The following is a 12,041-nucleotide window of genomic DNA, read 5'->3' on the forward strand; positions in this document are numbered from 1 at the left end:
CACTTGAATGATTTCACGTTGGGATTTCCTGCCCTTTGAGGCCAGCAGTGTGTTGGCAGTGCATGGGCCTCCTCAGGGGCCCCAAACCCTGATTTGCTTTGAGTGCCCTTCTTGGGGGTGGTTTGCTGCATTGAATATGGTGTCCATCTAGTGGGGCAGTTTCCTGCTGAGCCTCTTGGGAGTGGTTTGCCTCCCTCTTGTGTGGCCTCCTTTGTCCACTGCCCATTGATACCTAGTTCATGTCTCATGCCAAGGGGATGAGGTGGGGGTGACCCACGACACAAAACCTCAAGCAGAAGGCTCAGGCAGCCTCGGCAGGCACTAAGAGCTAGAGGGCTATGCCTTTAGCACTTCTCTTCCACAGCCTCAGGATTGTCACTCAACCAAACTTGGGTCTGCTCGCCGGCTTGCCGTAAAGCCGATCTCCTGACACTGGGTTGTGGTGAAGGGAAGTGCAGTGTTTATTGCAGGGCACCAAGCAAGGAGTATGGGCATCTAATGCTCAAAAGACCCAAACTCTCCAGTGGCTTTCAGGGAAAGGTTGTAAAGACAGGGTGAGGGAGAGTGTTGCGGGGTGCGTGATCAGCTTGTGGACGTTCTTCTGCCTGGTTGGTGGTGAGGTGATTGGGAGTCAGCATCATCAACGTTCTGGTTCCAACTAGTTTGGAATCTCTGTGCTTGTGGTCAGCATACAGTTAGCTTCTTCAAAGATATGGCTCAGGATATTATCTATAGTCCTTGAGGAGGAACTAACGGTCCTTGACTTTGTTTAACGGCTAAACTATTGTTGTTTTGTCTTGTTTGTTTTCCTTTGTTTCTGCATTTTTCTCACTTCTCTGACTTGAAAGTTGGGGAAGGCCTAGGAGGCTAAAGCTTTTCTATAAACAAGAGGCAGGCGGAGGACTTCTGGGGGGATGTCTGTCCCAGGAAGGCCCCATGGGGTCCTGCTTGGTGAAAACCCCCCTTTCTTTGATACTCCTCAATCTTGATGGGGAGAAGTTTCAGGACAAGAAAGGGAATAAAGTTGTGGATAGACAGGTTAATTATAAACTGGACAGAGGGACTCGGTTTTAGGGGGACTCGGTTTCAGGATCATTCACACAGCTTGCATGAATTCTTATCCAATTTAGCTGGGTATAATATTAAAAACGATGGGGGTTTAACATGTGTTTATCACTTAATTAAATGTAAAATTTAAGATGCAAGATATATCTAATATATCTCCATATAGCTTTCAGTAGTGTAAATTGAACACTCAAATAACACAGGCTAATGTTATGAATTTAAGGGCTTCTCTGGTGGCGCAGCGGTTGAGAGTCTGCCTGCCGATGCAGGGGACACGGGTTCGTGCCCCGGTCTGGGAAGATCCCACATGCCGCGGAGCGGCTGGGCCCGTGAGCCATGGCTGCTGAGCCTGTGCGTCCGGAGCCTGTGCTCCACAATGGGAGAGGCCACAGCAGTGAGAGGCCCGCGTACAGCAAAAAAAAAAAAAAAAAAAAAAAGAATTTAAAAAGCAAGGGAAGGCTTAGCTCATAAGGAAAATGACATTGCAAATGTGAGGTATTCTTTTAAAATACTATTTTTAAAGAGGATTTAAAGTTGATTTATATGTATCTTTGATGGGAAGCTTTCTCTAACGGTTCAGCTAATTCTTAGAGTGAAATGTGATCTAATCACCCACAATCTCATACACCTGTATATGCTGTAATGTTTTACTCTGAGACTCATGGAATCATATTTTTACATAATTTTAAATATGCTGCCATCCTTTGAATAAAAATGTGAACTACAAACTTTGATATAGGAAATTTTGAAGATCATAGTGTATTTAACAAGGTATAGTTTGAATATAATTTCAAGTTTTTCCTTTACATACTTATGATCATAAAAACTATCTCAAAATGTGGTATATTATTAAAAATGCAATATTAAAAAAAAACAGCAGATGCTCTCAGAGCCTTGCCCATATCCCTCATATGTTTCGTGGCACTCTAGTGGACTTCCAGTGTGCATCTTGGTACCTGTGAGCTATTTTCTGGAACCACAGAAGGCCACTCTGCCAGCATGGGCCAGACTGGGAGTGCCAGGAAATTAACACCCTGGGGGAGCAGCCCTCAGGTGACAACTGAGGGAAACTGGAGCAAAAACAGCGCCCTCGCCCCTCAGGTGTGCACTCTGTCCCACTTCCCGGACTCTCCCTGTTGGCTTGATCTCTGGTTACCTGAAGTGGCAGCTGGCTTAGTGGCCACCCTTTATTATTTAATTTCCCTTCCCTGTATCACCTCCCACCACTGTTCACTGCACTTCCCAGACTAACTAGGAAGTTTCAGGGTCACGTTCTGGGAGATTCTAAACTAAGAGAATAGCTAATACTTTTGAGCCCTTTTTGGTGCCAGGTCTGGTTCCAATCACTTATGATTTCATTTAATCTTCACCGCAACCTCAGAGGTGGGTACTGTTGTTACCCCCATTTTAAGGATGAGGAAACTGAGGCACAGGGAGGAGACATCTATCCAACTGTGGTCAGCTGAGTAATGGTCCCCTAAAGATGTCCACGTCTTAGTCTCTTGAACTTCCCATGGCAAAAGGGACTTTGCAGATGTAATTAGGCTAATGATCTTGAGATGGAGAGATCATCCTGGCTTAGGTAGATGGACCCAGTGTAGTCACAAGAGTCCTCATAAGAGGGAAGCAGAGGGTCTGAGTCAGAGAAGGAGGCGTGATGGTGGAAGCAGAGGTCGGAGTGATGCGGGGAAGGAGCCATGAGCTAATCCAAGGAGTGCAGGTGGCCTCTAGAATAGGGGAAAGGGAAGGAAATGGATTCCACCCTAGCACCCAAAGGAATGCAGCACTGCCAAGCCATCGTAAATGTCTGACTTCCTGAACGGTGAAATAATACATTGATGTTTTCTTAAGCCGCTATGCTTGTGGAGTTTGTTATAGCAGCCACAGGAAGCTAATATACCAAGAGAACTAGATGGAAGCTCCATGGCCTTTTATGACCTCACCAGGAAAGTCATGCAGCATCACTTCTGTCTTACACTATTGGTTGAAAGAGTCCCAAGCTGGCCCAGATTCCAGGGGAGGGGTTGTGGTCCCCACCTTTTCGTGAGAGGAGTGACAAAGAATTAGCAGCCATTTTAATATCTTAAAAACCTCATGATAAACGTATATTGGGACTTCCCCGGTGGCGCAGTGGTTAAGAATCTGCCTGCCGATGCAGGGGACACTGGTTCGAGCCCTGGTCTGGGAAGATCCCACATGCCGTGGAGCAACTAAGCCCGTGCGCCACAGCTACTGAGCCTGCGCTCTAGAGCCTGCGGGCCACAACTACTGAAGCCTGCACGCCTGGAGCCCATGCTCCACAACAAAGAGAAGCCACCGCAATGAGAAACCCGCGCACTGCAACGAAGAGCAGCCCACTGCTCGCCGCAGCTAGAGAAAGACCTGACGCAGCCAAAAAAAAGAAAAAAAGAAAAAGTATATAGTAACCTCTATTTATCAGATGAGGAAATGGTGGCTCAGAGAGGTCTAGTAACTTGCCCAAGATCACTCAGCTGGAAAGCAGTGAGTCAGAATTCGAACCCAGAGCCCATACTTGGAAGCATTCCCAATTTGCTTCCTAAATCAATATGTTCAGAGCCCTTTGCTTCCGAAGCCAGGCTGTTGACACCTCTCACTTCCTTTTTCTAAAATTTATTTTATTGAAGTGTAGTCGATTTACAATGTTGTATTAATTTCTGCTGTAGAGCAAAGTGATTCAGTTATACACACACACACACACATATATATATTCTTTTTCATGTTCTTTTCCATTATGGTTTATCACAGGGTATTGAATAGAGTTCCCTGTGCTGTACAGTAGGACCTTGTTGTTTATCCATTCTATATACAATAGTTTGCATCTGATAACCCCAAACTCCCAGTCCGTTCCTCTCCTCTCTCGGTTCCTTTATTTCTTCCCTCCTAAGTGGATCTGGCCAGGTGCTGATCACACATGATTCTGATGTCAGTTCAGACAGACGAACCTCAATTCCACGTGTATTTTAGGAAAACCAACACTTAAGAGAGCTAACGGCATACAATAAAGAGAAGATGAATCACTATTCCGGACAGCAGAATAACTGGAGCAGACAGAACAAGAAGTGAAAATAAACTTGATATCCTCTGGTAGATGAAAGCGTATTGGAAGTGAGAAGCCAGAGGAGCACATTGTAAAGACGACGCAACCAGAGGCATTCGTTGTGAAAAGTAAAACAGCTGAAATGAAAAGCTCAATACGTAGGTGTCATAGAATGCAGGCAGCTAAAGATGAATAAGTGAGCTGAGATGTCAGGTCAGAGAACCTTCCATGAGGACTTCTGTGGTCTGGAAGCAGCAGTGAAGAGAAAAAGGGCCACCCACCTGCCTCTAATCTCGTTGGCAAAGGGCTGTGGGAGAGAAGAAAATAACCACCCCTAGAGAAGGCTACAAGGAAGAGATGTTCCCCGGGGGAGAGCAGGTTTCCCTTGGAGCAAAGAGAAGGCAGAAGAGGTTGCCTTCTGTGATCTGGTTGGTACAGAACCTGACTTTCTGGGAGCTCAGTGGAAAGGTTTCAGGAGTTGTGGTGAGAGGTGGGAAAGTCGGGGATGGAAAGTAGAACTTGCTGAGTCGTAAGGGGATTAAAGTGTAGAAGATGAAGGGCGATCTAGGCTTCTGGAACCCCTTTTGGTGACTACCAGAAAATGGGATGAAGGTCAGAGTTAGTTCCGGTGGATGCAAAGTTGTGGAGAGAGGTGACTGCCAAGGCTGTGGGTGCTGGAGACAGGGAGGGGCGAGAGTCTGTAGCTTAAGGCCTGACAGTGGGGTTCTCTCTTTTTTGTAATGCAAGTGCCTGATTTAAGCTTTGATTGCTGAAGCACCCACTTCAAAGTTGGCTATCTGGACTAAAAACGTTACCAGCCACATAACTATTGGGTTGGCCGGAATGTTTTGGCCAACCCAATAGATAAAGCGCCCAGACTACTTCCACACCCCACCACTCTCACCCCACCTCCTGCCCCAGGCTCCTTTGTTTTAGAGATCTTGGTTGGTTTCCATAGCTGACCATTCGGTCCACTTGTTTTTTCTCTTCCCATGCTTTAAATTCCCACTTTTGTGCTCTAAATTCACCAATAAAGAGTGAACCCATGAAACCTTAGGCCTCCACCCTTGACCCCAATGAAAGCAGAACCCCAGGCCTGTGCTGGTTCCCTCTCTCTCTCTCTCTTTCTCTACCCGTGACCTCGCTGTGTGACCCCACGTGTGCTGTGTAATTTCCAGGACCTGTAATAAAACTTTTCCCCCAAAGTTTCCTGAAGGATATTGATGAAGGGTGTCTTGCAAGCATAATAAAAAGCACAAGGGCCGGTCCGGCCACAGCATCGTTTGTTTGTCGATAGGCGAGACCAGCGCATAACAAAGTCTGAGGTGTTTAGGACACACCTGCCTGGCCATCCCCGAGTCCTCCAGTTTGCTGGGGTCACCTTGCCCTCTAAGTTTTAACTGTAACTACAATACATTCACCAGTTGACTCAGTTTCTGGGCATTTATTCCACAGATACTCTTGCACAGGTATGAGCTTGGGAACCACTCAAATGTCCCTACACAGGGGCCTGGCTATATAAGTTAGAGAAACCATGCACAATGTAAAAAAAAATTGGTATAGAGTAAGGGGAAAAGAGTAAGCTCCGGGACTGTGCTTATTAAATGTAGACCCTCGGGGCTTCCCTGGTGGCTCAGTGGTTGAGAGTCCGCCTGCCGATGCAGGGGACACGGGTTCGTGCCCCGGTCCGGGAAGATCCCACATGCCGCGGAGCAGCTGGGCCCGTGAGCCATGGCCGCTGAGCCTGCGTGTACGGAGCCTGTGCTCCGCAACGGGAGAGGCCACAACAATGAGAGGCCCACGTACTGCAAAAACGAAAAAAAAAATGTAGACCCTCGACGCGGCTTCTGAGCCCTCTTGGCTCAGTCGAGTGTAATCGTGTCTCCCAGTGGTTCCCTCCCTCGTTCCTACGCTGAGCCCACAAGATGGGGGTCTGGGCACCCTCCTGCCTTTCATACTCACTTTTGGGGTGATCAAAACCATCCCTCCACCAGGCTCATCTCCCCCAAACTGGACCCCACTATTATTTTGTGACAAAGCCAACCCGGTTCTGGGGCCCCCTATGATCTTCAACTGGAAGCCCACCTTGGAGCCAGTTCCTCCAAACTTTCCAGTTGTCAAGAAGCTGCTCAAAACTCAGAATAAATCCAGCCCTGCTTGGACTCACTAGAGTGGACCCTGTTGTCTGCAACTGAGAACTCTGCCTGCCGCAGTAATAAAGGGGGTCGGCCTTCAAGAGCACAGCCCCGGGGAACCCTCAGCAAGGGCATCCACAGCTTATGTCCCGGGGCTGGAACCGGTCTGCTACCTGTGCCTCTGCTCCCCATGTGAAGAATTAATTGTCCTGCTTTAAAAAATTTTTTTTTCTTTTGGCTGCGCCTCACGGTTTGTGGGATCTCAGTTCCCCAACCAGGGACTTTGAGGCTTCAGTTGGGAAGGATGCGCTCAGCCTCTTCCCAAGACCCACATGGTCGGCATTTTTCCAAACACAGGAAGGGGTACCAGACAGCTAAAAATTCCAACAGATATACACCATATCTCTTATTAGTTTGGTGTAGATCTTTCTAGAGCTCTCAAAAAATGCTTACATAATCCCGTGGTGGTTGTTTTTTTTTTGTTATTTGTAGTTTTCTTTCCAATTAATAGTATGTTTTGGGGGATCCTTCCTTATCAGTAGACTTACCTCATTATTTGTAATGACTTTCTAATATCTCATAGTAGAAATTTACTAGCATTTATTTAATCACTCTGTTATCAGTCAACATTCAGCTTGTTTCTAATCCTTTGCAATTAAGAACAAAGCCTCAGTGAACATTCTGGTACTTATACCTTTGTCCACATGTGTGACTATTTCTGAGGATAGACTCTCAGAAGTGGAATTTCTGGATGAAAAGGGTACACGTATTATACATTTTAATAAATACTGACATCCCAAAGATTTGATCAATTTACTTTCTCTAACAGTGTTGGGAAGAGTCTCTTTTCCCAGTCCTGGATATAATTAATAGTTCACATTTTATTGCCCATCTTTGTGTGAACATTCATTCCTCAATATTGTTTTCTTTTTTTTTTTGTGGTACGTGGGCCTCTCACTGTTGTGGCCTCTCCCGTTGCGGAGCACAGGCTCCGGATGCGCAGGTTCAGCGGCCATGGCTCACGGGCCCAGCCGCTCCGCGGCGTGTGGGATCCTCCCGGACCGGGGCACGAACCCGTGTCCCCTGCATCGGCAGGCGGACTCTCAACCACTGAGCCACCAGGGAAGCCCTCAATATTGTTTTAAATTGCGTTTCTTTCACTAGGGAAGCTGCATCTCTTTTCCGAAGCGCGTCGGTCTTTTGAAGATGACAGGCTTTGCGAATTGCCTAGCTGCGTGTTTTGCCCATTGAAGAAACTGTGCTGTGTTTCTTTTTCCTATTGCTATTTAGGAGCTTTTTGTATATCAGGGATTTTAAGCATTTGCCTTTTCTAAGCGTTACCCTTGTCAACATTCACATCCTGGGACACTAATGGGGCAGGGCCCGTGAATGGCCACCAGGGGGCGGAGCTTCCCTCAGCCAGGTATGAAAGACTGCCTTTTGGCATCGGGAGGGATATTCCGGGCATCTCCTTGCAGAAGGGCTCGCTCTGACTCCTTATATCCTTTGCTTCTTATCTTTGAGAGATTTCCTGGTTAACTAAGGGGATATCAAGGCGGACAGCCACTGGCACTTTCTCTGGGCCTCGGCAGTACCACCCCCATGTCTAGGGGCAGTACGGAATGGTAGTTAAGAATATGGGCTTTGGGTGGTGGGGGGAGGGAAGGATTGGGAGTTTGGGATTAGCAGATGCAAGCTATTATATATAGGATGGATAAACAACAAGGTCCTCCTGTATAGCACAGGGAACTATATTGAATATCCTGTGATAAACCATAATGAAAAAGTATGAAAAAGAATATATATTCTTTTATATATATGTGTATATATTATATATATATATATATATAACTGAATCACTTTGCTGTACAGCAGAAATTAAACACAACATTGTAAATCAACTATAATAAAATTAAAAAAAAAAAAAGAATGTGGGCTTTGGCATCAGACAGATGTGGAAGCTGCTCCCAGCTCTTCCCCTTCGGAGCTTTGTGTGACTGGAAAGTGACCTGGCCTCTTTGAGCCTCCATTCCTGTCTGTGTGCCATGGGAATGAAAACCCTCACTTAAATTAAATTAAATAAACTGCTGGGTGGCAGCATCTCACACATTCAGTCATGAAATATGTATTGAGCACCTATTATATGCCAGGCACTGTCCTAACTTTGGGTGGATGACAAAGCAGACAGAAATTCTGGCCTCATGGAGCTGATTTAGGGGGAGGCAGATAATCCACAAAAAAACACAAGGCAGAGAGACGGTGTCAGACAGTGATGGGTGCTTCAGAGTGAAATCAACCAGAGAGGCGGGACACAGAGAGAGCTGGGGCGTGCAGAGAGCGGCCAGGGTGTAACGGGGGGAGACTTGTAGCAAACCCGAGTTCAGCAGCTCCCTGCTTGAAAGGCCAATACTCAAGAGACAAGTGTTGGTGGAAAAGGAAAAGTTGCTTTATTCAGGAGGCTACCAACCTGGGAAAATGATGGACTAATGTGCTAAGACCATCTCCAAGTTGCTGGTTAGGAGACAAAGGTTTGTTTTTTCTTTTTTCTTTTTTTTGGTTGCATTGGGTCTTCGTTGCTGCGCGCGGGCTTTCTGTAGTTGTAGCGAGCGGGGGCTACTCTTCTTTGTGGTGCGCAGGCTTCTCTTGTTGCGGAGCGTGAGCTCTAGGCGCGTGGGCTTCAGTAGTTGAGGCACGTGTGCTCAGTAGTTGTGGCTCACGGGCTCTAGAGCGCAGGCTCAGTAGTGGTAGCGCACAGGCTTAGTTGCTCCGCAGCATGTGGGATCTTCCCCAACCAGGGCTCGAACCCGTGTCCCCTGCATTGGCAGGCTTATTCTTAACCACTGTGCCACCAGGGAAGTCCTGGAGACATTGGTTTTAAAGGCCGAGTTAGGAAGGGCATGGCAGGGTTTATGATCAGCTTGTGTACAATTCTCAGATTGTTTGGCATCAAGATAGAGTTTTGAGCGTCACCTATCTCGTTTCAACCAGTCTGGGGTCTGCGTGCTTGCAGCCGGCAGTTTTCATCTGGTGTGGTCCGCTTCCTGTAACAACAACGCAAGAATGTGTGTCAGACCTTTATCTGTAGCTTTCAGGGAACTGGGAACTTGGTGACTCTGCTATGTGGCTGATTTAGAGTCAAATTGTTACCAGTTTCCCCGCCCAACTGCGATTCTTTGTTTCTACATCCTCACATTTTCTAACTCTTGAGCCAGCCTTTTGAGACTGAGGGGAGGCCTGGAAGACTAAAGCTTTTCTACAAGCAAGAGGACACGGGGGTGGGGGTCTGTCCTGGGAAGGCCCCATAGGGTCCTGCTTCGTTACAAGGGAAGGTCTCTCTGAAGAGGTGACATCTGAACAAGAACCTGAATGAGGTGAGGGAGGAAGCCTGTGGATATCTAGGGAAGAGTGTTTGGGGCAGAAAGAAAAACAAGTGCAAAGGCCCTGAGGCAGGACTGTGCTCTGTGTGTCTACAAAACCGTGGAGGGACAGAGTGGCTGGAGTGGGGGGAGTGATGGGGAGAAACAGGATGTGAGAACGGTGATGGGTCCACATCTCGTGGGGCCTTGTGGGCCACTATAGGAACTTTAGCATGAGATGGGAGGAAGCTTTTGACCAGGGAAGGGACAATACCGACTTAGGCGCTCATAGGATCCCTCCACCTGGCTGTCGTGTGGGAACACATAGTGGAAGGTGAGGGCAGGAGCAGGGAGCCCAGTGGGTAGGCAGCCGCAGTGGTCCAGGTGGGAGATGCTGTTGGAGCTAGTAAGAAGTAGTCAGATTCTGGAGAGACATGAAAGCTGAACCACAGACTTTGCTGTTGCATTGGCAAAGCTGGTTTCCCAGTAAATATGAATTTCCTTTTCTTTTTGACGAGCCCACCTAAGGCTCCCGAAGAAGGTTTTCACTTCCCATTTCCACATGGGACCTCAGACTGGCCCGGACACATGGGAACCCAGCCAGGGCCAGACTTGAGTCCCTGGGCCATCCAGGGAAGTCTCTTGCTCTCTCTGGGCTTCTGTTTCCCCAATTTTACAGCAGGACAGGGAACTTCCAGCAGGCCCTGCCTACGTTTGCCTACCAGGAGAGTAACCAGGGTGAGCAAAGGGCATGAGTTCCGGGCCAGGGACATGGTCAAAGATGAGGAGATAATGGGACACTGAAAAGTAGTATACTGAGGAGGGCTCTGCCAGCCTCGCACTTGCACACGGCCCTTGTCGGGGGCATGGAAGTCCAAGCCATCTCCCCTCAGAGCTGAGGTTCTGGGCTGTATCCACCACTGGCTGCCTCTAGAGGCCCTGGGGATTTCACAGGATGTTCTCTGCAGACCAAGGTCCCTTCAGGAGGAAGCACTCTGGGGGACTTTGAGGACCCATGGCTCAGCAACTGGATGTTCCCCATGGCCGGGGTGAGCCCTGGGTGGGGAACCTGCTCATAGGTGAGGAGTGACTGAGGGCTGCAGTGGGGGAGGGCATTTCTCAGGGGTCTGGCCAGCCTTCAAGGCCTGGCTGGTCCCACTTTTGACTCCCCATAGCCCATGTACTCGACATATATTCATCGTGCTAGATCCAGGGATGGAGTTTCTCTCTGTTAAGTGATCATGTCTAAAAGGGAGGCTGTGGGGCAGGGTGGCTTTGTGTGGGACCAGCCAAGTTAATGTCTTGCTTTAGCTCTGTCACCTCTGTGACCTGAGGTAAGTCACTCAACCTCTCTGATCCGCTCAATTTCCTTATTTGGGAAATGGGTAATAATTGGACTCCCCCTTAGGGCTGCTGTGAAGACCAAATGAACACTGTTTTGAGTGCCTGGAAAATAGTAAGCAGGGGGCTTTAGGCTGTGATTTATGAGAATGATGAAAAGATAAAAGACAGGGGCTAGGATTATAGTCCAGTAAGTGATAATACTCTCTGATCCTCACCAGGTGCTGAAGATGGGCCAGACACTACTGCTCCAGGTGCATTCATAAGCAGCTCATCTGGTCCTCACAGTCCCTCTATGAGGGAGCACTGTTACTATTAGCCCCATTTTCCAGATGAAGAGACTGAGGCCCAGAAGCAGCACAGCATTGTTGCTGACGTCATGGATTCAGACCCAGCTCTGCAAGATACAATGCGCGAGCTTCAACAAGCCATTTAAGCTTTCAGGGCCTCGGTCTCCTCACCTGGAAAATGGGCAGTAATAATCCCTGCCTCATAAGGTTGCTGTGAGATTCAGTGGTTTGCTACTTGTAAAGTATACAGAATATCCCTGGTACACAGCACAGCCTTAATAAATGTTTGAAAGAAAACTGCCAGAGATGTGGGTAACTCGCCCAGAGTCATACAGCCATGTGAAGTGGGTGCTAGAATCAGAGACTGGCTCTAGCATCTTCCCTGTTCATCACTTGTAGTTGCTTTCCAAGTACTAAGGGAGGTACTTGGAGACCATGAGGAGGCACCCAACATGCTCCCAGGAGGTCAGGAAACTGGTGGAGGTGATGTCTAAATTCATCCTTGAAGGATGAGCACGAGTTCACCAGGCAAGGGGAGGATAGTATCTCCCCAATCCAACCTTCATCGCCCTCAAGAAAAGAAAAAAAAAAAAAAAAAAAGAGGAAGAAAGAAGCCCAGTGGAAAGAAAAAAGAAAAAGCACACACATTCCCATGATGTGGGTTTAATCTGGCTGGTATATGAAGCTCAAGTGAGTGATCAGCAAAAGATGAAGAGATGAAGCTAGGGAGGGGGACAAGAGATACGTCATGAAGAGCTGCATGTATAAATCTATTCTGCATGTCACAGATTATTTC

Source organism: Delphinapterus leucas, chromosome 20 (assembly GCF_059928025.1).
Source record: "Delphinapterus leucas isolate spDelLeu-1000000601 "Yukka" chromosome 20, BTC_Dleu_Yukka2, whole genome shotgun sequence".
Classification (NCBI taxonomy): Eukaryota; Metazoa; Chordata; class Mammalia; order Artiodactyla; family Monodontidae; genus Delphinapterus; species Delphinapterus leucas.